At 41.0% G+C, this 21,529-nt stretch overlaps 1 protein-coding gene across 1 annotated transcript in view; it reads left to right on the top strand.

Moving 5' to 3' along the window:
- Positions 1 to 177, top strand: part of gtdc1 (glycosyltransferase-like domain containing 1) — a 369,150-nt gene extending 368,973 nt beyond the window's left edge. The window contains exon 11 of the transcript XR_011961711.1: positions 8 to 177. The gene's annotated coding sequence lies outside the window, so the exon portion shown is untranslated. The remainder of the gene's footprint in view (positions 1 to 7) is intronic.
- The last annotated feature ends 21,352 nt before the right edge of the window (positions 178 to 21,529 follow it).

The following is a 21,529-nucleotide window of genomic DNA, read 5'->3' as shown; positions in this document are numbered from 1 at the left end:
GAAAAAGCCAGTAGCGTCAATGCATGAGACAAGTGAATACATGGCCCTGAAAATCTGGAAGTTTAACATCTTCAGCATTTGGCATTCAAGCAATTTATTGGTCCCGGTGAACTGAACATAGACGTACAAGTGGAGGAAGAACAGTTTCGCAAAGAGTTGAGAGACGTCAACACACCTTTGCTCTATTTCCACTACTCCACAGGTTGCAATATGAAATAAAAATACTTTTTTTCTAGTTTCCAAGGAGACCAGTTCAATGCCTCAGTTGACTTTATGGCTGATTTGCAATGCAGTGTGATACCAGAAGTTTCAATTCCCACACTGGCTGAGGTTACCATGATAGACTCTCCTTCACAACCTTTCCCTTTGCCTGAGGTGTGATGACCGTTAGGTTAAATGACCACCAGTTGTCTCTCTCTCTTGAATGAAAGAGCAGCCTTATGATCTGGTAGGTGACTTTACATTTAGGTTCATATTAGTTTTTGAACGAAAGATCTATCAACCAGGTTCATTAATAATTTGTTTTCAAAACAAAGTTTACTCAATATTTGGTTGACATGCACAGTCAATAATATAGAAGTATAAACTCTTATCCCTATATCTCGAAGAATGAAGCAAGCAGAGATTATGTGCAGCTGTACAAAACCCTGGTTAGACCCCACTTGGAATACTGTGAGCAAACCTGGCTTCCAATCCTCCAAACCTTAGGAAAGATACATTGGCCTTGGAGGGTATACAACATAGGTTTACAAGAATGATATCTGGGACTTCAGGGGATACATTATGAGGAGACATTATGCAAATTAGGCTTGTTTTCTCTAGAATTTTGAAGATTAAAGAGTGACTGATTGACGTCTTTGAGATATTAACAGGAAACAACAGGATAGATAAAGATAAACTATTTCCACTCATTGGGAATTCTAGAACTAGGGGGTATAGTTTGAGAATTAGGGCCAGAATGCTCAGGAGAGATCTTAAGAAGCACTTCTATACACAAAGCACCTCTCTTCCTCAAAGGGCAGTTGATGTGAGAACAGTTGTTAGTTTTAAATCTGACATTTTTATTTGCTGTGTAGGGGTATTAAGAGATATGGGTAAAATACAGTTAGACCACAGATCAGCCATGATCTCATTTAATGACAGAACTGGCTCAAGGGACTGAATAGCCTACTCCTGTTTCTACCTTTATAAATGTACTGTATTCTTAAAACACATACACAGAATCACACCTTCTTAAAGAAAAGAGTGTAAAAAAATCATATTTCTTTGGAATATTCTTGAGGGATCAAAGATAAAGTTCAGAATGTTCCTGAGAGTGATGCTGTCATGTTCTTGTATCTGTGTCAAGTCACTAATTACATATTCAATGTTAGTTCGGCACACAGATGATATTGAGTTTCTTTTTATTCATTCACAGGATGTGACCATGCCAGAGCACAGTTGAGAGTCAACCATATTGCAATGGGTCTGGAGTCACATGTAGGTCAGACTGGGTAATGATGGCAAGTTTCCTTCTCTGAAGGACATTAGTAAACCAGTTTTTTTTTCTATGACAATCAGCAATGGTTTCATGCTCTTCATTAGACTCTTAATCCCAGGTTTTTAAATGTCATTCTAGAGTGCTATTCTAGACACTTATGTGTACATACACGTGAGTATATAGTTCATAAATCACATGGAATAAAATAACAATTATCCACACAAAGTGTGAATTATGCCATGAAGCTTCATGTTTGCTTTGTAAAAGAGTTTTATTGCAGTGTTTGATTCTACATGAAGTAATTAGCAAGATTTACTGTCTGATCAGGTTGCAGAAAATCTGGAAAGAATGTTTCAGAACTGTCACCAAGTATGAAAGCTTCAACACTGAATAACACAAGATTGTAATGAGAGTAAAAATATAGTTAAGGATGGTTTTAATTACTTTCTAAACCACATGCTAACCTGCAATCCTTGATGCCCTTGATTCTAGTAATACATTTACTGTAACTCATCCTGATTTATTTTCCCTCGTGCTCCCACCTTCATTCCCTTAAGTTCATGGGATACAGATTTAAATCTTCATGGCACTTCACAGAAGCATTATAAAACAAAATATGATATAAATCTACCTAATGAGAAAAGCACAGCAGATCAGGCATCATCCGAGGAGCAGAAGAGTGGGCGTTTTGGGCATATTCATCATTCCTAATGAAGGGCTTATCCCCAAAATGTCGACTCTCCTGCTCCTCGGATGATGCCTGACCTGCTGTGCTTTTTCCAGCGCCACACTTTTTGACAACAAATATACCTAAGGAAATGTTAGTTCAGATGACTGAAAGCTTGGTCAAAGAGGTAATGTTTAAGGAAGTGAAGAGAAAAGAAAAGCAAAGAAAAGAAGAGAAGAAAGAAGAGGCAGAAAAGTGAAGAGGTGTAATGAAGACATTTCAGAGTTTAAGACTTGGGTATCTGAAGACGCAATCTCCAGTGCTGTAATAATTTAAACCAGGGATGTCAAAGAAGCCAGAATTGGAGAAGTGTATGTTTCCCAAAAGGGTTAGCTGCTGGAGGAGAGAATAGGATTTGGACAGATTTGAAAACAAGGATAAGAATATTAAAATTAAGACATTTTGAAACTAAATCAATTTTAAGACAGCAAGCATAAGGTGATAAGTGAACAGGATTTGCTGCGAGCTAAGATATGGATGACATATGGTTTGACACAATGTGGGAAACCAGCCAAACTATTGGAGTTGTCAAGTATTAGGGGAACAAAGATTAGTATGAGGGTTTCAGCCAAGACAGAATTGATATCAAATGACTTACATGGAGAAAGACTGCAGAAAGCTACTGCGTAGGTGGATTTGGAAGTTCTTGTCCATAAAACATAACAAAGCCAGCATACAATACAGCAGGTAAAAGGGAAGGCAAATGAAATGTTGGCCTTAATTTCAAAGGGAATCAAGTTTTAATGCTACAACATTATTGGTAAGACAGATGAGCTAAGGGTTGACATGTGGACTTGTGATGTCATTGCAGAAATGTGATTGATGGACGGGCCAGAAGAGCAACTCAACATTCTGGGGTAAAGGATCTCCAAACAAGAGTGTGGTGCTGGAAAAGCACAGCAGGTCAGGCAGTATCTGAGGAGCAAGGGAATCAACATTTCGGGCATAGGCCCTTCACCAAGAACGGGCTTATGCCCGAATCGTCGATACTTCTGCTCCTCAGATGCTGCCTGACCTACTGTGCTTTTCCAGCACCACACTCTTGACTCTGATCTCCAGCATCTGCAGTTCTCACTTTCTCCGAGTATAGGATCTCCAGGCAAGACATGAGAGGGTGTAAAAGTGGAGGTGGTGACACATTATTAATTAAACAATCAGTTACTGTTGGACAGAAGGACAAAATCACGGAAGAGTCTTCAAATGAGGCTTTGTGGATAGAGCTTAGGAATAAAAAGAGGAGTCACAGTGCTAGGAGGGTGTTATATTTCTCCAAGTGGTTAGCAGGCAATAAAGGAGCAGATATATGGACAGTTCACTAAGGTGTATAAAAATGCTTCTAGGGCAGTAAAATGAGGGGATTTTAAATTCTCCAACATTAATTGAGTAAAGTATTTCGATGGGGCAGATTTCTTGAAAATGTATTCAGGAGGGGTTTTTAATTCAACAAGTAGAAGCTCCAACAAGAAACACTCCAGTGCCGCATCTAATTCTGGGGAATCAAGCTGGACAGATATTTGAGGTGACAGTGGGAGAGCATTCTGCTGATAGAGACCATAACATTGTACATTTAGAGAATGGTTTTGAGAAACGTATCAACCATGATTAAATGGCGGAGCAGACACGATGGGCCAAATGGCCTAATTCTGCTCCTTATGGTCTTACGTTTTAAGTTTGTTATAGAAAAGGGAAAAGATAGTTTGCAAATAAAAGGTTTTGGATTGGGGAATATCAGGTTTTATTAAAATAAAGCAGTATCTGGCCAAAGTGGACTGGGAACAGATACTTCTGGGTAATTCTATAGCAGAAGAGTGGGAGGAGGTGTTCCAAATGGAATTGGTGGGAATGCAGGCCCAATTTTTTGTGTGAAATATAGCAGCAACAAGCCCAGAGAACCCTGGACATTAAGGAATATTCAGGATTGAATAGAAAGGGGAGGAAAAAAAAGGTACAAATCAACACAGCCCTTCTGGTGTAGAGAAAGTGCAGGGGATAATCTTAAAACAGTTAAGAGTATAAAGAAGGGGCATGAAAAAAAAATTCTGGTTGGTAAGATTAGAGAGAATCCCAAGATACTTTCTAAGTATATCAAGGGGAGTTAAGTAATTAGGAAAAGAGTGGAGACCATTAAGGACCTAAGGGGAAATCTGTACGTAGAGCCAGAGCATATTGATATGGTGTTAAATGAGTGTTTCATCTCTGTCAAGTTTGGAGAAGGAGGGCGTTGATACAGAATTTTGGAAGAGAGACTGTGAGTTTCTTGAGCAGGCTGACATAGGGAATAAGGAGGTATTGGAGAGCTTAACAGTGTACAAATCCCCAGGTCCTGATGAGTTGTATCCCAGGCTACTGTGAGTGACATGGAAGAAAATTGTATGTGCTCTGACCCAAATTTTTAATTCTTCTCAGGCTTCTAGGTACAAGAGGGCTGGAGGATAGCTAATGTGGTTCCCCTTTTCTGGGAGCTAGTAGGTATAAATCGAGGAATTTCAGATCAGTGATTCTCATATTAATGGTAGAGAAACTATTGGAAAAAATTCTGAAACTGAGAACAAATCTCCATTTGGAGAGGAAGATTTGATCAGGGACAGTCAGTATGGCTTTGTTAGAGGAATGTCACACCTAACAAATTTGATTGAATTTTTCAAGGAGATGACCAGGTGTGTAGATAAGGGTGGTAGTGTATTTGGATTTTGACAAAGCCTTTGGCAAGGTTTCCCCACATGGGAGCCTGATAAAGAAGGTAAAGGCACATGGGATCCCATAACTTGGCAAGTTGGATCCAAAGCTGGCTGTGTGGTAGGAGACAGAGGCGGTGGTAGAAGGCTGGAATCTGGTGTTCAGTGATATACCACAGGGATCAGTGCTGGGCCCCTTATTGTTTGTGATATACATAAATGGTACAGAAGAAAATATGGGGGAAGATGGTAGGTAAATTAATGAATAACATGAAGATTGGCCAGATGGTTGACAGTGAGGAAAAAGGTCTTAGGTTTCTGGATATTGATGGATTGGCCAGATGGGCAGATAAAATTTAATCCTGATAAGTGTAATATACACTGTTATGCACTTTGGAAAGGAATAACAAGCCAAGGGATGACTCAATGAATGGCAGGACACTAGCAAGGTCAAAGAAAACAGAGGCATCTTGGGATACTTGTCCCCAGATCCCTGAACATTGCAGGACAGATTAATAGGATAGTTATGAAGGCACTAGGACACTTCCCTTTGTAAGTGGTTACACAGATTATAAGAGCAGTGAGGCTATGTTGGTGTTATTCAGGACTTTGTTGAGAGCACAGCTGGAGTACTGTGTACAGTTCTGGTCACCACACTATAGGAAGGATGTAAATGCATTTGGGTGTGAAGGGGAAGATGTAGGGAGATTCACCAAGATGTTCATTTGTTCATTGACAGCTGAAAGATTCTAAATTCACTTGTTCTTGTTTTACATAACATGTCAGATAGTTAGATTAATGTCCTTGGATGAAATTTCAGATACCAATTGTTTTTATTGACAGGGATTAAACATAATCAAATGTGTATGCAAACAGAAATGATATCAACTTGTTTGACTATTGACTGGAAATACAAATAAAATTTGCCTTTACATACTACCTTCAATGTAGAAAATATCTCAAGGCAATTCACTAAAGCACAACCAGGCAAAAGTGAATAGCTAAAAGGTGATGTTCAAGGGTGACTTAGAGTTTTGTGAAAAGTCTGGCCATGAGAGCAATCAAATGCCAGGGGAGATGCTCTGGTAAGAATTAATAAGTAAAAGTGGAGCCATGCAACACAATCCTATTAAGCCACACAATGCAAATGAAACTTTGGAAGAGAATGGTGGATTTGAAGAAATCACAGTCAAAGTCAAAGAGCATGTCACTTGTTACTTTGAATAAAGTTGCTGCTCTGCTGTGGCTGAGGCAGAACCTGCCAAGAGATTCAAACATAAAGTCATGAGAAAGCTGGACATGGATTAGGGAGGTGCAAACACATTCAGGACTCTGGAGTGGAAGTAGAGGTCGGAGTACAGAATCTTCCATTGGGAGGAAACTAAATTCAGAGTGAGGTTTTTGCAGAGGGGTCATGACACCGGTTCATAAAAAGTAGAAGTATGTTGGGTGGCGAGGGGCACAAGGAAGGTGTCAAAAGTGGACTTATTGGTGATCAAGGCATTGAAAGCAGAACAGAGATAATGGACAAGAGTGTGTCGGTGAGCTTATATGGATGGTGGATAGGAAGGCAGGAACCAGTGTCAGATAAGCTAAGGTAGTGATTGAAATAATGAAGGATTAGGAGTCCCTCAGTGCAGGCATTGGCAGAGGAGAAGAGGAAGGATGTCTCAGGCACAATCTTGGAGCAGCGTTTGGGGGGATTGCAGAGAATAAAGATTTTAAATGAAGTAAACAGAGGATGAGGTTCTGGAAGAAATAGCAGAGGAAATATTGAGGTGAGATTTAATGACAAGCTCACCACTACCACAAAAGTGATTTGAACAGGCAAATGTTACCAAACACAACCAAGCTGAGGGGCTCCAGTATGAGACAAGATGTCACTCCTCCACATTGTGTCTAGTTCCTTTCAAAGATCTGATGTTACTGCATTCACTCACAATAAGGATATGGTGAAACTGGCCTTATTTATGAGTGAAAGCACTCTTTAGGGAAGTGCAGTGATGGATGATTTTTACTCTTTATAAGGCAGAGCTCAGGAAGCAGTGACATGAATGGATCAAAAGGGAGCATCGTGAGATCACATCTCCTCAAGCCAGCCCGTGAGCGTGATAGTCAGTAACTCTTGCAGAAGATAGTCAGGACAATGTGTGTTTACAGCTGATAAGGAGTCAGAGGATTGGAACCTCAATTTGCCTTATGGATCATTCCAAGACTAGCATGGCGGGGAACAGAGGGCTTGTTCGAAGTCAAGCTCTGCGATGCCAGCAGGAGAGCAGAAAGGTAGATGAGTAGTGATATGTTAAGGTAAGAATTTAGAGAGGCAAATTATCCAATGTGGGAGAAATAAAAGAGGTCTAATTGTCAGATAGGAAGGAAAGGAAACGGGACAAAATCTAACAGAGACAAAGAACACACAAAATGAAGATTGAAAATGAATAGACACGGAGATTTGAAAATGAGTTGCCAACTGGTTGGGGTTGTCTTTGCACAACGAATATACAAATGAATACAATAGGAATACAGATTGGATTGATATGGCAGAGGAACAGCTCACAAAAGACAACAATAAGCAGTAAAAATAAGAGTCAGGGTCTTACTGGGATAAAGTGATCTTGTAATGAGTCAGGTTGGAGCATTGATGAACAAGAGTTTAAATTTGGAGGTGACTTTGGAGAGGGAGTGAGTCTATGAGGTGACAGATACAATGTTGCCAGTGGATACAATGTTGGAAAGTATTCATGATGCAAGGAAATCATTGGCTATATTATGTTACATGAACTCTGACCTATTAACTGTCACCCAGTCCAGGTCCCATGTGTTATGTTAGTTTAACAAGATTAACTCACAACGCGCTATTGCCTGACCTGAAATGACATTCCTACACCTCCTTGCTAAAGTTCCTCCAAAACGTATGCCCTTTTATTTGGACAAGCTCGCGTAAAAACTCCTAACCTTTATGAGGTTTCAACTGCTTTAGATTTCTTTGTATTATGTGAACTGAATATCTCACATTATTTTGTCTGTAATCATCAGGTAAATGTTTATTACTCAAACTGAACAAATCGTGATTGGTTAAAGTAATGTTTTAGAGAGTTAAACAGTAAACAACCAACCTCACACATTACATGTCATTGTGGTAAATGGTTCCTTTGCAACACCTGAGAGGAAACTATTTTTTCATTTTATTTACATAGCCAGGAGCATGGCGAGGACAGCCATTTGGGAGCCATGTACTTCCATATCATTTAATCAGCAAGATGCCCTGAACTGACAACTTGGAGTATCAAATCCCCACACCACAGATTTAAGGGGCTGACAAGATATCTTTCACTCTCATGCTCCTGCCTCTCTGCCCTATCTTAGCCTCTGAGGGTGTTCCACGCTGTAGCAGACAATGACAGAAGGTTCCAGAGTAAACTGGATGCAAAAGTGAGCCTACATCCAGACAGAAGGATGATCAGATGATATCTTTACCATTTTTCAATAAGCAATGAGTTTAGGAAATCAGATGTTCATATTTGGCATGCTGCAAACTGTTCACTGACATAGATATATGAAATAAACCACATCTCAAGTGGCACCTCATTCCTGTAGAACATATCTCAATTGACCTTCTAATGAGAGAAGAATGACACATGCTACTTTAGGCAGCTGAAACATGGGGCAATTTTCTTTGCTGCAATTTTCATCATTTAATTACACATCAAGCATTGGAAGGTACAGTGAGAAATATAATGTCTGAAAGGCCAATGTGAAGTGATGAGCTGAATATTGGGCTTCGATCTCCAGGTAATAATTTGACAGAATAAATAGCCACTCATTGTGGAACCCACCCAATTATTATTCCATTGATCACGGGATGTCTTCTGCAAGAGTTAAACAATCTGTTCAACCACCTTGCCACCCAAGTCACGCAGACAAAATTTCACCCTAATATATCTGGTAAAACCTAGAACAGGTAGCAGTGAGTTTAAGCTAACTATGATTTATTTTCTGTCTCTTTAGCAGAGGCCAAACAGGTTCCATTTTGTACATTGTATGAGCTAAGATCTATTCCACCTACACTCCATACATCATTCACCTATGCAGTGTGCAAACTGGTAGAGGAAATATGCCAAATAAAAACTGCCTTCCCAGATAACGCCGTGGAAGTTACAATATGAGGAAAGGGAATTAAGCTCTGTCAACTAAAATGGTAACAATACCAGGCAAAGAGTCTAACAAGCATGAATACAGTCATTCAGCAGGTCACTAAGGTATTAAAACTGATAATAATTGGAAAGATTAACAGAAGAAAATGTATGATTTTGAAGGAAATTATTAAGATAAACAAGAAGGTGCAATGTTGATTACACTGCTATGTGACTGACTGTCAATCGTTTTGCATTACAATCTTGAGTATGAATGCAAATATCTTACATTGGTACAAATATCTATTCAAGGAGGTTGCAGGTGCCAGCTGCCTTTGAATTGATTTGCAGATTATTGTCAACTTGTACTTAGCTAGTAGCCTGCTGTAAATGGATCATAAAAGCGAGGTAATGAGGATATTTTATAACTATTATGATAGGCTATAAAAGGCAATCACTCTTAAGAGCGGTTGAGAAACATTATTTGTACATAGGTGGAAATGAATGCTTTTCTATCTTTATCTCGATATATTCCACATATCGTTGTTACAGACCAAGCAAGATAAGCAGTATTGTGCAGCCTTCACGATATTGCAAAATTATGCTTTCCTCTGATAAAACACAAAGTCTTCACCAGACATGACACACATGACCATTGCCTGGCAGGATAGGTGTTGGTCAATAGTAAGTAAAACTGTTTATCTGTACAAAGATGCCATTATGTATAATGGTCTGTGAAATAATATGGAGTTGGGGTTCCAGTGGGATACTGAGCTGTGGAGCCACACCCAACAGTTTGTATAATAACTGCAATTTTCACTTTGGTAAAAGCAAGAAATATGCACTGAAGAAGAAATAAATGAATTTTCAGTGCGGACAGGTTAATAGAAAACGCAATTCACTATTATGAAGTGTGCTGCTGGTTCACTTTATTAAGAAAATTAGGGAGGTTAAATCCCTTAGAAGGTAACAACCCAAATAGAGTGGAGGAACAAATGGATCTGGCATACATTCAGGTAATAAAGAGTACAAACATAATGCTGGGCTTACTTTCTAAAAGAACAGAATACAAAAGCAACCGATAACAGGGAGATAAGTGCTCACCTTTTCTGAAAGAAGCATCATTGAAATACTGTAACAGCAAAGGAACAAAACCTTGAAAGGAAAATTAATTAATCAAATTCAAATGACCTTCCTGAGGTTGATAACATGCTCCAATGACCCCACAATCCCCAGCGAAGTGGAAGGCCTGAGCTCTCAGGGTTACTCAGGCACGAGCATAGTTGTGGAAGAAAGGAAGGCAGCCAGGACAAATCGACTATGTACTCCCTGGACCTTTAAACAGCCGCCAAGGCTAGTCTCAACAGCAATGCCATGAGGATGCTATAAATGTAGTCAGGTTCACAAAGCTATACAAAGATACTGAATCAGGAAGGAAAAATAAAATCAAATGAAATCTTCAAGACGGTTCACAGAACTGAGAGGATGTAATAATTAGGGAATACTGAGCAGTTTCAGGCAAATTTCCCTGGAAAAGAGAAGACCAAATGGAAAGCTTTAAACTTAACTCAGGATTTAAGGGAAGTGGATGTAAGGAATTTATTTTCTCTTAACTACAAGTGCAGAAAAAAAGGATGATCATAAATATAAAGTAACAACTCCAGAAGTACATGTGGACTTTTGAACTCTCTGTCTCTCTTTCCCCTTCCCTTCTTCCTTTCCATATTGTTTCTCTAGGACAACGAGAGATCCAATGCCTTTGGGAAATAATCATTAACTGAAAATTCAAGAAATGTACAGATTCTGCTATTGCTGCAATATGAAACAATGAATGATCAAATCTCAGTTTAAAATCTAACACTGAAAAAAAACTCTAATGGCTTCTATACTGCGTAGTTTTATCTATTTGCCTATGCCAGTCACTTTCCCTGTTAAAGTGTTAGTGTATATTTTCTTTATATTTTTCCTAGGGTTAGTCAGTAAGAAAATTCCTTTCTTTCACTCATGAGAGCCTTTTTAATTGGCTCCTTTATTTTCTAATGAACCCCACCATCTTCAAGTTCCCCTCCAAGCCACTCACCATCCCGACTTGGAAATATATCCCTCTTCCTTTACTGTTGCTGGGTGAAAAACCTGGACTATCTTCCCTCAAGACACAGTGGGTGAACCCACAGCAGATGGACTGTAATGGTCCAAGAAGACAGCTCACTACCACCTTCTCAAGGGCAACTGAGGATGGGCAATGAATGTTGGCAGTCAGCGATGCCCACATCCCACAAATGAATATATTTTAAAAAAATGAAACTATATTTCAATTGAAGTGTGACAGTGCATGTTAAAAAGAAATAAAAATACTTGTTGCAGCAGTAGTGAGATTCTGGCAAGCACTGCCTTATAGAGTGGTTGAAGCACATAGCTTTGATGCATTTCTTCAGTGACATAGAACATAGAAAAGTACAGCGCAGAACAGGTCCTTAGGCCCACAATGTTGTGCCGAGACTTAATCCTAATGTAAAATATAGTAACTTAACGTACGTACTCCTTAACTCACTGCCATCATGTGCATGTCCAGCAGTTGCTTAAATGTCCCCAATGACTTCGCTTCCACCACCTCAGCTGGCAACGCATTCCATGCTTTCACCGTCTGAAGAGATTAGAGCCTAAGATAAAGGCAAGGATCAACAGGGGTCCAGAAAAGTAAAAGCTGTGGCACATCAGAATCAGTCCTTTGGACATGACTGATAACACTTTCGTAGCCACTGTATTAGTAGGGACAAGAAGTAATCATATCCAATTTGCTGATGTCCAATTGAACACTGTAATCAGTGGTGTATCACTGGAACACTCAAGTTGACACCAATCGTTGATTTTTTTTTCTATTCTTTCTCAGTATGAAGGCATCACTGGCTAGGCCAGCATTTATTGCCTGGGGGATTAAGAGTCAACCACATTGCTGTGGGGCTGGAGTCACGTGTAGGCTAGACCAAGTAAAGATGCCAGTTGTCTTGCCTAAAGAACATTAGTGAACTAGATGGGTTTTTCCAACAGTCGGCCATTGAATTCATATTCCAACAGCTGCCTTGGTGGGATTTGAACCCGGGTCCTCAGAACATTACCAGGGTCTCTGGATTAACAGTCCAGCAATAATATTACTAGGCCATTACCTCCTCATGTAGGGACCCATATAGGCTACGTTATTACCTCTCCATTCATTGTGATACAAATGCCATATTTTGCATTGCCATGGAGATGGGCTTTAGAAACAAAACTGTTTTTTCAAATAACCCCAACACTCACAGCTGCAGGTAGTCTGCCAGCATCCAGGAGAGAGGGCACAATTAGATGTTGAAATTATGTGTAGCTCCCAATGTAGGAGTGTAGGTGAAGCTCATGTTGAAATTTAAAAGTTTTATGAAGGTTTGAAATGAGATTGGAAGACTTGTTTAGCTTTTGCCAGAAGGAAAATAGTCATGAAGAACCCTGATCATAAAAAGTAATTGTTCGGTTAAAAATTATTAGGCTTGGGAAAAGAAATAACAGAATTAAACTGTTGGAAGCTGGGAGTCGCTCTGGTTCCGGGAAAATTTAATTCTTACTTAAGGGACAGTGCAAAGTAATCTGTGATGTGAGTTTTATGGCTGTGCTAAAAGTGAAGGGGTAGGTGCTGTTTGGCAGATGCCTATGAACACAGTATTTAGTCAATTATGCTTTCAGTCTTTGTTATAATAAAAATCTTAAAACATGTATTGTGACATTCTTTAACCTATCAACCGAGATTTTGAATTTTGTTTTGTTTTAAATTGGCAATGTCTGGAGAGAGAAAATCCTGAGCTATGTAGATTTAACCATTTTGTTCTTGCATCACATCATGCAGAAGTCCCAGCGGTGGCTGCAATGTCTGTTAACATCCATCTACATGTACCTGGATACTGACATCTGGAACATTTCACTTCTTATACGTTTTACCTTTAAGAACTGACAATTATTGGCCAAAGAGATTTTCCTCAAAGTAAGCCTCTGTCGAGAAAATTAGTGTCTTTTTCCCATTACCGTGCACACGTGTGTTTTTGTGAGCATGTGTGGTAGACATTTGTGCTTTCATAATTCAAACTGTTTTAATCTGATTTAATCTTGTTTTATGAAGTCAGTAATTTAGTTGTTTGTTAAATAAGTCTGATTGATGTATCCTTTTCTTCAAAATGCAATATGGATAAATTATATACTTGGCCATATCAGTAACTGTATGAAGTATTTACAATTATGTTGTGACCAGTGAGGTGGTGGGATTAGACAATGACAGTGCGCTCCTCCAATTCAGCTTGGAAGATATAAAGAGAGCGCGGGGAAAGTGGATGCACTTATGATGTCACATGAAATAAAGAAATGCATGTGTAGATTGGTAAGGGGTGATTCAAGTGGAAGGAAGTTTATGTAATGTATATCGTGGACTAGTAGAGCAGAATGTCCTGATTCATTGCTGTAGATTAATGATACATGATAGAATGATTTCTACTTTTAGATAATTTAAGTTTTCTATTCCAACACAAAACATACCAATTAATACAAGAAATATCCAATACAGTGCAACGATAATAATCACCTCAGCACATTATATTATTCACATCACTTAAAGCATGAACTAGACTTAACGTAAGAAATTTGGAAAGTTTTACTTAAGTTTAACAGAACAGTGCAGGCTGAATCAATGTTAATGTGAGTAAGAGATAGGAGTGCATAATAGTTGTTTTGTGATTCTGACCTCATGTGCAGCAATGGAACTAGGAATCCTCGTCAAACAGAAACCTTTGAGCATGCCACTTTAGTCAACACAAAGGATGATAAAAGCTAGTTTGAATGGAGCTGCTCTTTATTTCATTCACTGTCCTGCAGATTGACAAGTGGCATTTCTACAGATACCTCATGCAATGTCAGTACAGTAAAATTTATAGTTGGAACTTCTCTCAAGAATGTTGGTATTGATGAAAGTGAGATTTATAATGGAAAATGAAAGCTTATTGGAATGGGGGTAACATAATTGGCATGAATAAATGATTAGCTAGCAAGTTGTCATGCAGAGGTCAGTGCTGGGGTCTCAACTCTTACAGTGGGAATACAAAGTGTATGGGGTTGACAAGAGGGCTATCAGGATAGAAGTGTTTACATTTTGTGGTTCACTAAGCGACAGAAGTAAGGGCTGAGACTCTCAATTTGAGGAGGCTTCTATCTTGCTGTAAGTAACAAGTGCCCCATAGAGATGAAAATGGCAGCAACCACACCAGAGTAAGTGTTTTTTCTGTGAGGGAGGGGAGCTTCAAATTTGAGGAATGTGTGGCCCTTCACAACCGTTACACAGATATGCATACGCTGAAACTCAAAACCACCTGAGAGCATTACATGCTTTTTGAACCATAGGCATTAGTTGATTGTGTGCAGTTCATTTCCTTGTCCCAAGCACTCCTAACTGTATCATTGCAAGATAATGAATGAATACCACCAATGCCAGTAATGCGATAACAATGTTAGTCTCTCTGGAAAGGTGCACAGTTGTGAAGCTAGCAACCTCCAACAATTTAACCATTGTCAACACATGGTACAGGAGTAACTCACTTCATGTCTTTTTTTAATTCACTCATGGGATGTGGGCGCTGCTGGCTTGCCCAGTATTTATTTCCCAACCTAATTGCCCTTGAGAAGGTGGTGATGAGCTGCGTCCCTGAACTGCTGGAGTCTATGTTCCATAGGTACACCCACAAATTAATTGTGAACGGGGGGTGGGGGTCTAGGATTTTGACCCAGCAACAGTGACATGTCCCCTGACCCACCCATTTGGCCTCAGAAGGTCTCTTTCTTTTTTACGTCATAGTACACTCCTGAGTATTGGGGGGGGGGGGGGTGGGGGGGGAAGGCTGCCCTACAGTGGAGCCCATTGGTTTTGGACATTTGACTACCTTTTTGTTCATTTAGCCAATACTGAGTGTATCTTGCCCAGAGGCAAGCGCACTCTCTTTGGCTTGACCTCCCACAGGTTGAGTGTGGCAGGCAAGTTGGAAATGGAATGCCCATGCACCTCTGTAGTTTCCTGACAGGAGACTTTTGGGGGAGCTGGTATGTGGTTCCTCCTCCAGCTGGGTACCCACCCTGAATCTCCTAATGAGGAAGGGACACTTGGAGTGAGGTCAAGATTTCTTGTCCCCTGTTGCCATTAGCCTTAATAGTTAGAGCAATAGAGTGCAGGGTGTGCACATATCCAGCAGACAATAACTGTCTATGGCAGATGCTAGCCTGTTGATGGAGGCAGCCAGATGCTTGCATATGTGAGACAACATAGTCCATAGCCTTCATATTAGATTAGTTGTCCCTCACAGACCTGCCTGTTCCTCCTGTGTCTGTATGGGCATTTTGATGAAGTTTCTAACTGTTCTCACCGGGGGTTCCTCTCCTGCCTGGGGCTGGTCACTGACAGTCCTCTGAGTTCCAGTGATCTGGAGCACTTTGTCCTTAGCCAACTGTGGACACATGGCACTGAGATGCTCACCAGAACTGTGTGGAGTGTTGGTCGCCTTGTTATAGGAAGGATATTATTAAACTGGAGAGGGTCTAGAAAAGATTTACCAAGATATTGCTGGGACTGGAGCATTTGAGCTAAAGAGATAGGCTGGATAGGCTGGGATGTTTTTCACTGGAGCGTAGGAGGCTGAGGGGAAACCTGATAGAGGTTTATAAAGTGATAAGGGGCATGGGTAAGGTGAATAGCAAAGGGCTTTTCCCTCAGGTGGGGGATTTCCAGATGAGAGGGCAAATTTTTTAAGGAGCAGAGAAAGATTTTAAAAGACATGAGGGGCAGCGTTTTTACACAGAGAGTGGTTCAATTGTGGAATCAACTGTCAGAGAAAAGGGTGGATGCAGGTACAGTTACAACATTGAAAAGATATTTGGATAATTCCATGAATAGGAAAGGTTTGGAGGGATATGGCCCAAGCACAGGTATGTGAGATTAGTTTAAATTTGGAACATGGTCTGCGAGAATGAGTTGGACCGACGGCTGTGTTTCCATGCTGTATGACATAGCGACTGTACAACACGAGTTCTCAACTCTAATCTGAAAGAGATACCCAGAAAGGTGTCAGTATCTGAGCTGTTAGCAGGGCTTCAGGAATTAGCTTCCTCTCAGGTATGCGGATGAGCCTCTTGAAGGAAGAGTTTCTGTCCCCTTAGGAAGGAAAGATATAAATGTAAGGTCACCACAGTCCCAGAGGACCTTAGGGCTGCTTTCTCATCTCCAGCATCTGCAGTCCTCACTTTCTCCTTCTCATAGAGAGAGACAACTCATCATGAGTTTAATCTAAGAGATACCACAACTCAAATAAGGGGTGAGATCGGGAAGTTGGGATCTTCATGGACACCTCAGTTGATGTGGATATTGAACCCACACTGTTGGCATTGCAAAGTTATACTGGCATTGGAGGAAGTCCAGAGACAGTTCCCCAGGCTGATCACAGATATGGGTGGGCTGTCTTATGAGGAGAGGTGAAAGGGTGGGCCAATACTTGTTGGAGTTTAAAAGAATGAACGATGACCTTAATGAAATATATCGGATTGTTAGGGGTCGAAGTTGGGAGGTCATATTGTGGCTGTACAGGATATTTGTTAAGCCACTATTGGAATACTGCATGCAGTTCTGATCTCCCTCCTATAGGAACGATATTGTGAAAGTTGAAGGGATTCAGAAAAGATTTACAAAGATGTTGCCAGGGGTGGAGAGTTTGAGCTACAAGGAGAGGCTGATTAGGCTGGGGCTATTTTCCTGGAGTGTCAGAGCTGAGGGGTGACCTTATAGAGGTTTATAAAATTGTTTCATGCAGTGGGTGGTGCGTGTGTGGAATGAGCTGCCAGAGGAAATGGTGGAGGCTGTTACAATTACAACATTTAAATAGCATCTGGATGGGTATATGATAAGGAACAGTTTAGAAGGAGAATGGCCAAGTGCTGGCAATAGGGACTAGATTTGCATAGGATATCTGGTCAGCATGGACATGTTGAACTGGAGAGTCTGTTTCCATGCTGTATGTCTCTACGGCTCTATGACTTGATAGGATAAATGTAGAAAAGTTGATTACCTTTTTTGGGAGAATCGGGGACCACAGGATGTAATCTCAGAGTATGGGATCACCCATTTAAAAACAGAGATGAGGAGGGATTTCTTCTCTCAGAGGGTAACAAATTAGTGCAATTCTTTATTACAGGGAGTCATCGAGTCATACAGCATGTAACTAGACCTTTCAGTCCAACTCATCCATGCAAACTAGGTTTCCTAAACTAAGTTAGTTCAACTTGCCCAAGTGTATTCAAGGTTGAAATAGACAGACTTTTAATCTGTAAAGGAATTTGGTGTTATAGGGAAAAAGCTGGAAATTGGAGTTAAGGATTAGCAGACCAGCTGTGATCTCATTGAATGGCAGAGCATATTGAATATCCTGAATGGCCTATTTCTGCTCTTTCATTTTATGGTTGTATGGGCATCCCACTGCTGCCTGCAGGTGAGAAAATAGAGAATGTCTTCACTAAGCTTTCATTAGTATTCAATGCACACTGGGGTAACTGGAGAGTAGGACATAAAATGAGCAATGCCCGTTCTTTGGCTGCGGAACAGAGAAGTTTCTGCATTTCCACAGGGATGGTCCAAGTCTTCTCTAGCCAGCACCAAGACACTCTCCACACTGAGATGAATATCCAACACCCCATCAGATCGAAAGGTTGAAGTTCTAAATTGGAGAAAGACCAATTTTGATGGTATTAGGCAAGAACTTTTGAAAGCTGATTGGGGGCTGATGTTCGCTGGTAAAGGGATGGCTGGAAAATGGGAATCCTTCAGAAATGAGATAACAAGAATCCAGAGAAAGTATATTCCTGTTAGGGTGAAAGGAAAGGCTGGTAGGTATAGGGATTACTGGATGACTAAAGAAATTGAGGGTTTGGTTAAGAAAAAGAAGGAAGCATATGTAAGGTATAGACAGGATAGATCGAGTGAATCCTTAGAAGAGTATAAAGGAAGTACTTAAGAGGGATATCAGGAGGGCAAAAAAGGGACATGAGATAGCTTTGGCAAATACAATTAAGGAGAATACAAAGGGTTTTTACAAATACATTAAGGACAAACGGGTAACTAGAGAGAGAATAGGGCCCCTCAAAGATCAGCAAGACGGCCTTTGTGTGGAGCCACAGAAAATGGGGGAGATACTAAATGAGTATTTTGCATCAGTATTTACTGTGGAAAAGGATATGGAAGATACAGAATGAAGGAAAATAGATGGTGACTTCTTGCAAAATGCCTCAATTACAGAGGAGGAAGTGCTGGATGTCTTGATATGGGTAAAGGTGGATAAATCCCCAGGACCTGATCAGGTGTACCCTAGAACTCTGTGGGAAGTGAGAGAAGTGATCGCTGGGCGTCTTGCTGAGATATGTGTATCATTGATAGTCAAAGGTGAGGTGCTGGAAGACTGAAGGTTGGCTAACGTGGTGCCACTGTTTAAGAAGGGTGGTAAGGACAAGGCAGGGAACTATAGACCAGTGAGCCTGAACTCAATGGTGGGCAAGTTGTTGGTGGGAAACCTGAGGGACAGGATGTACATGTATTTGGAAAGGCAAGGACTGATTAGGGATAGTCAACATGGCTTTGTGCATGGAAAATCATGTCTCACAAACTTAATTGAGTTTTTTGAGGAAGTAACAAAAAGGATTGATGAGGGCGGAGTGGTTGATGTGATCCATATGGACTTCAGTAAGGCATTCGACAAGGTTCCCCATGGGAGACTGATTAGCAAGGTTAGATCTCACGGTATACAGGAAGAACTAGCCATTTGGACACAGAACTAGCTCAAAGGTAGAAGACAGAGGGTGGTGGTGGAGGGTTGTTTTTCAGACTGGAGTCCTGTGACCAGTGGAGTGCCACAAGGATCGGTGCTGGGTCCTCTACTTTTTTGTCATTTACATAAATGATTTGGATGTGAGTATAAGAGGTACAGTTAGTAAGTTTGTAAATGACACCAAAATTGGAGGTATAGTGGGCAGCGAAGAGGGTTACCTCAGATCACAACAGGATCTTGACCAGATGGGCCATGGGCTGAGAAGTGGCAGATGGAGTTTAATTCAGATAAATGCGAGGTGATGCATTTTGGGCAAGCAAATCTTAGCAGGACTTATACACTTAATGGTAAGGTCCTAGGGAGTGTTGCTGAACAAAGAGACCTTGGAGTGCAGGTTCATAGCTCCTTGAAAGTGGAGTCGCAGGTAGATAGGATAGTGAAGGCGGCGTTTGATATGCATTCTTTTATTGGTCAGAGTATTGAGTACAGGAGTTGAGAGGTCATGTTGCGGCTGTACAGGACATTGGTAAGGCCACTGTTGGAATATTGCATGCAACTCTGGTCTCCTTCCTACTGAAAAGATGTTGTGAAACTTGAAAGGATTCAGAAAAGATTTACAAGGATGTTGCCAGGGTTGGAGGATTAGATACAGGGAGAAGCTGAACAGGCTGGGACTGTTTTCCTTGGAGCGTCGGAGGCTGAGGGGTGACCTTACAGAGTTTACAAAATTATGAGGGGCATGGATAGGGTAAATAGTCAAAGTCTTTTCCCTGGGATTGGGGAGTCCAGAACCAGAGGGCATAGATTTAGAGTGAGAGGGGAAATATATAAAAGACACCTATAGGGCAACGTTTTCACACAGAGTGGTACGTGTATGGAATGAGCTGCCAGAGGAAGTGGTTTAGGCTGGTATAATTGCAACATTTAAGGGACATTTGGATGTGTATATGAATACAAAGTGTTTGGAGGGATATGGGCCGGGTGCTGACAGGTGGAACTAGATTGGGTTGGTATATTTGGTCAGCATGGATGGGTTGGACTGAAGAGTCTGTTTCCATGCTGTACATCTCTATGTCTCTATGACCTGTCCTGGCTCTTCCTGCTCAATTTGGGCCATTTCCTCCTGTAATGTGAGAAAGGGAGGATTGAGTCAGATGAAACTGGGTGGCACAGTTGTTAGTACTGCTGCAGGTTGGAGAAATGTGATGAGATGGTTCGAGTGAGTAAGGAGGTGGTGAGGTGGCTCAAGTGAGTAAGGTGGTGATGCAGAGGGCAAGCAGAATTAATAATTTGGAGTGGATGAGGGGTGGGGCTGGTGGGGGGATGGTTCAGGATGTGCAGGAGTGAATGTGGAAGGATGTTGCATGTAGTGATGAGAGTGGTAGAGCAAGAGACTGGTGGCAAGCGGGTGCAAAAGCAGAGATAGAGTGTCTGAAGCAGCAGGGAGAAATAAGGTGGTGGCTCTTAGTCTGGCCAAGCAGAGAAAGTCATTGACTTTCTTGCTGTGTTGCTGTGCATTTCTCTGGACTTCTGTGGATGATACTGAGTGACCTCAGACCGGGCTGGCAGTGTTGGGTGCCATGGGTCTCCTTTGCTGGTCCTCTGCATCACATCATCCAACAGGGCCTTCATGTCCCTGTTTGCAATGTAAAGAGCCAATTTCCCCTTCTCAGTCACACCCCGGCCAAATGTCTGCAAACATACAGGGCAGCTATGAAATTCCCACACTTGATTTGATTTATTATTTTTGCATGTGCCTAGGCACAGTTGTTTTGCGTGCAGTACAGCCAGACCATATCACACAAAGTGCATAGAGTAATAGAACAGGGCAAAGAATGCAATGTTATTGTTGCAGAGAAGGTGCACAGACAGCAAGATCAATATGAAATTTAAAATTTGAGAGGTCCATTCAGAAGTCTAATAACAGCAGGAAGGAAGCTGTTCATGAACCTGTTTGTACATTCATGCAAACTTTTATATCTCCTGTCTGACAGAGGAGGGTGGATGAGAGTATAATGGGATGGGAGGGTCTTTGATATGATGGTTGCTTTCCTGCGGCAGTGGGTAGTATAGAAGGAGTCAATTGATGGAAGGCTGGTTTGCATCGGGCTGTGTTCACAACTCTTTGTAGTTTCTTGCTGTCTTGGAAGAGCAGTTGCCAAACCACAGTGATATAGTCAGATAGAATGCTTTCAATTATGCATCTATAATAATTGGTAAGAGTCCTTGTGTACATGCTGAATCTCCTTAGCCTTCTGAAGAAGTAGAGATGTTGTTGTTCTTTCTTGACCATTGCGTCAACATGCTTTAAATATGGCACAGGTGCCAGGAATGCAGGTATACCCTGAAATAACCTGGCAGTATCAAGTTCTTCTAGCTACAGTGAGTAGGAGAATCAGACAAGAGGGCGCCATTACTACAGGTGGGTAGTTAATGGGGTACGTTTGGGACAATAATGTGAGAAAGATCATTCGGCTTTATGAAGAGAAGCTCTCCAAAAAACTCGATCAATGTGATTCCTTGTCAAAATATGGTGATAGGGTCTGCACTCAGCTTCCATTTGCAATGTATGTGGAAGCCCACGAAAAGGTGGACAACTCTCAAGTTGCCTTTGGACGTGTAATAGTTGAAGCATTTCAGAGCATGCA

Source organism: Chiloscyllium punctatum, chromosome 10, assembly GCF_047496795.1.
Source record: "Chiloscyllium punctatum isolate Juve2018m chromosome 10, sChiPun1.3, whole genome shotgun sequence".
In the NCBI taxonomy this organism is placed as follows: Eukaryota; Metazoa; Chordata; class Chondrichthyes; order Orectolobiformes; family Hemiscylliidae; genus Chiloscyllium; species Chiloscyllium punctatum.
This window is presented reverse-complemented; position numbering and strand designations above follow the sequence as displayed.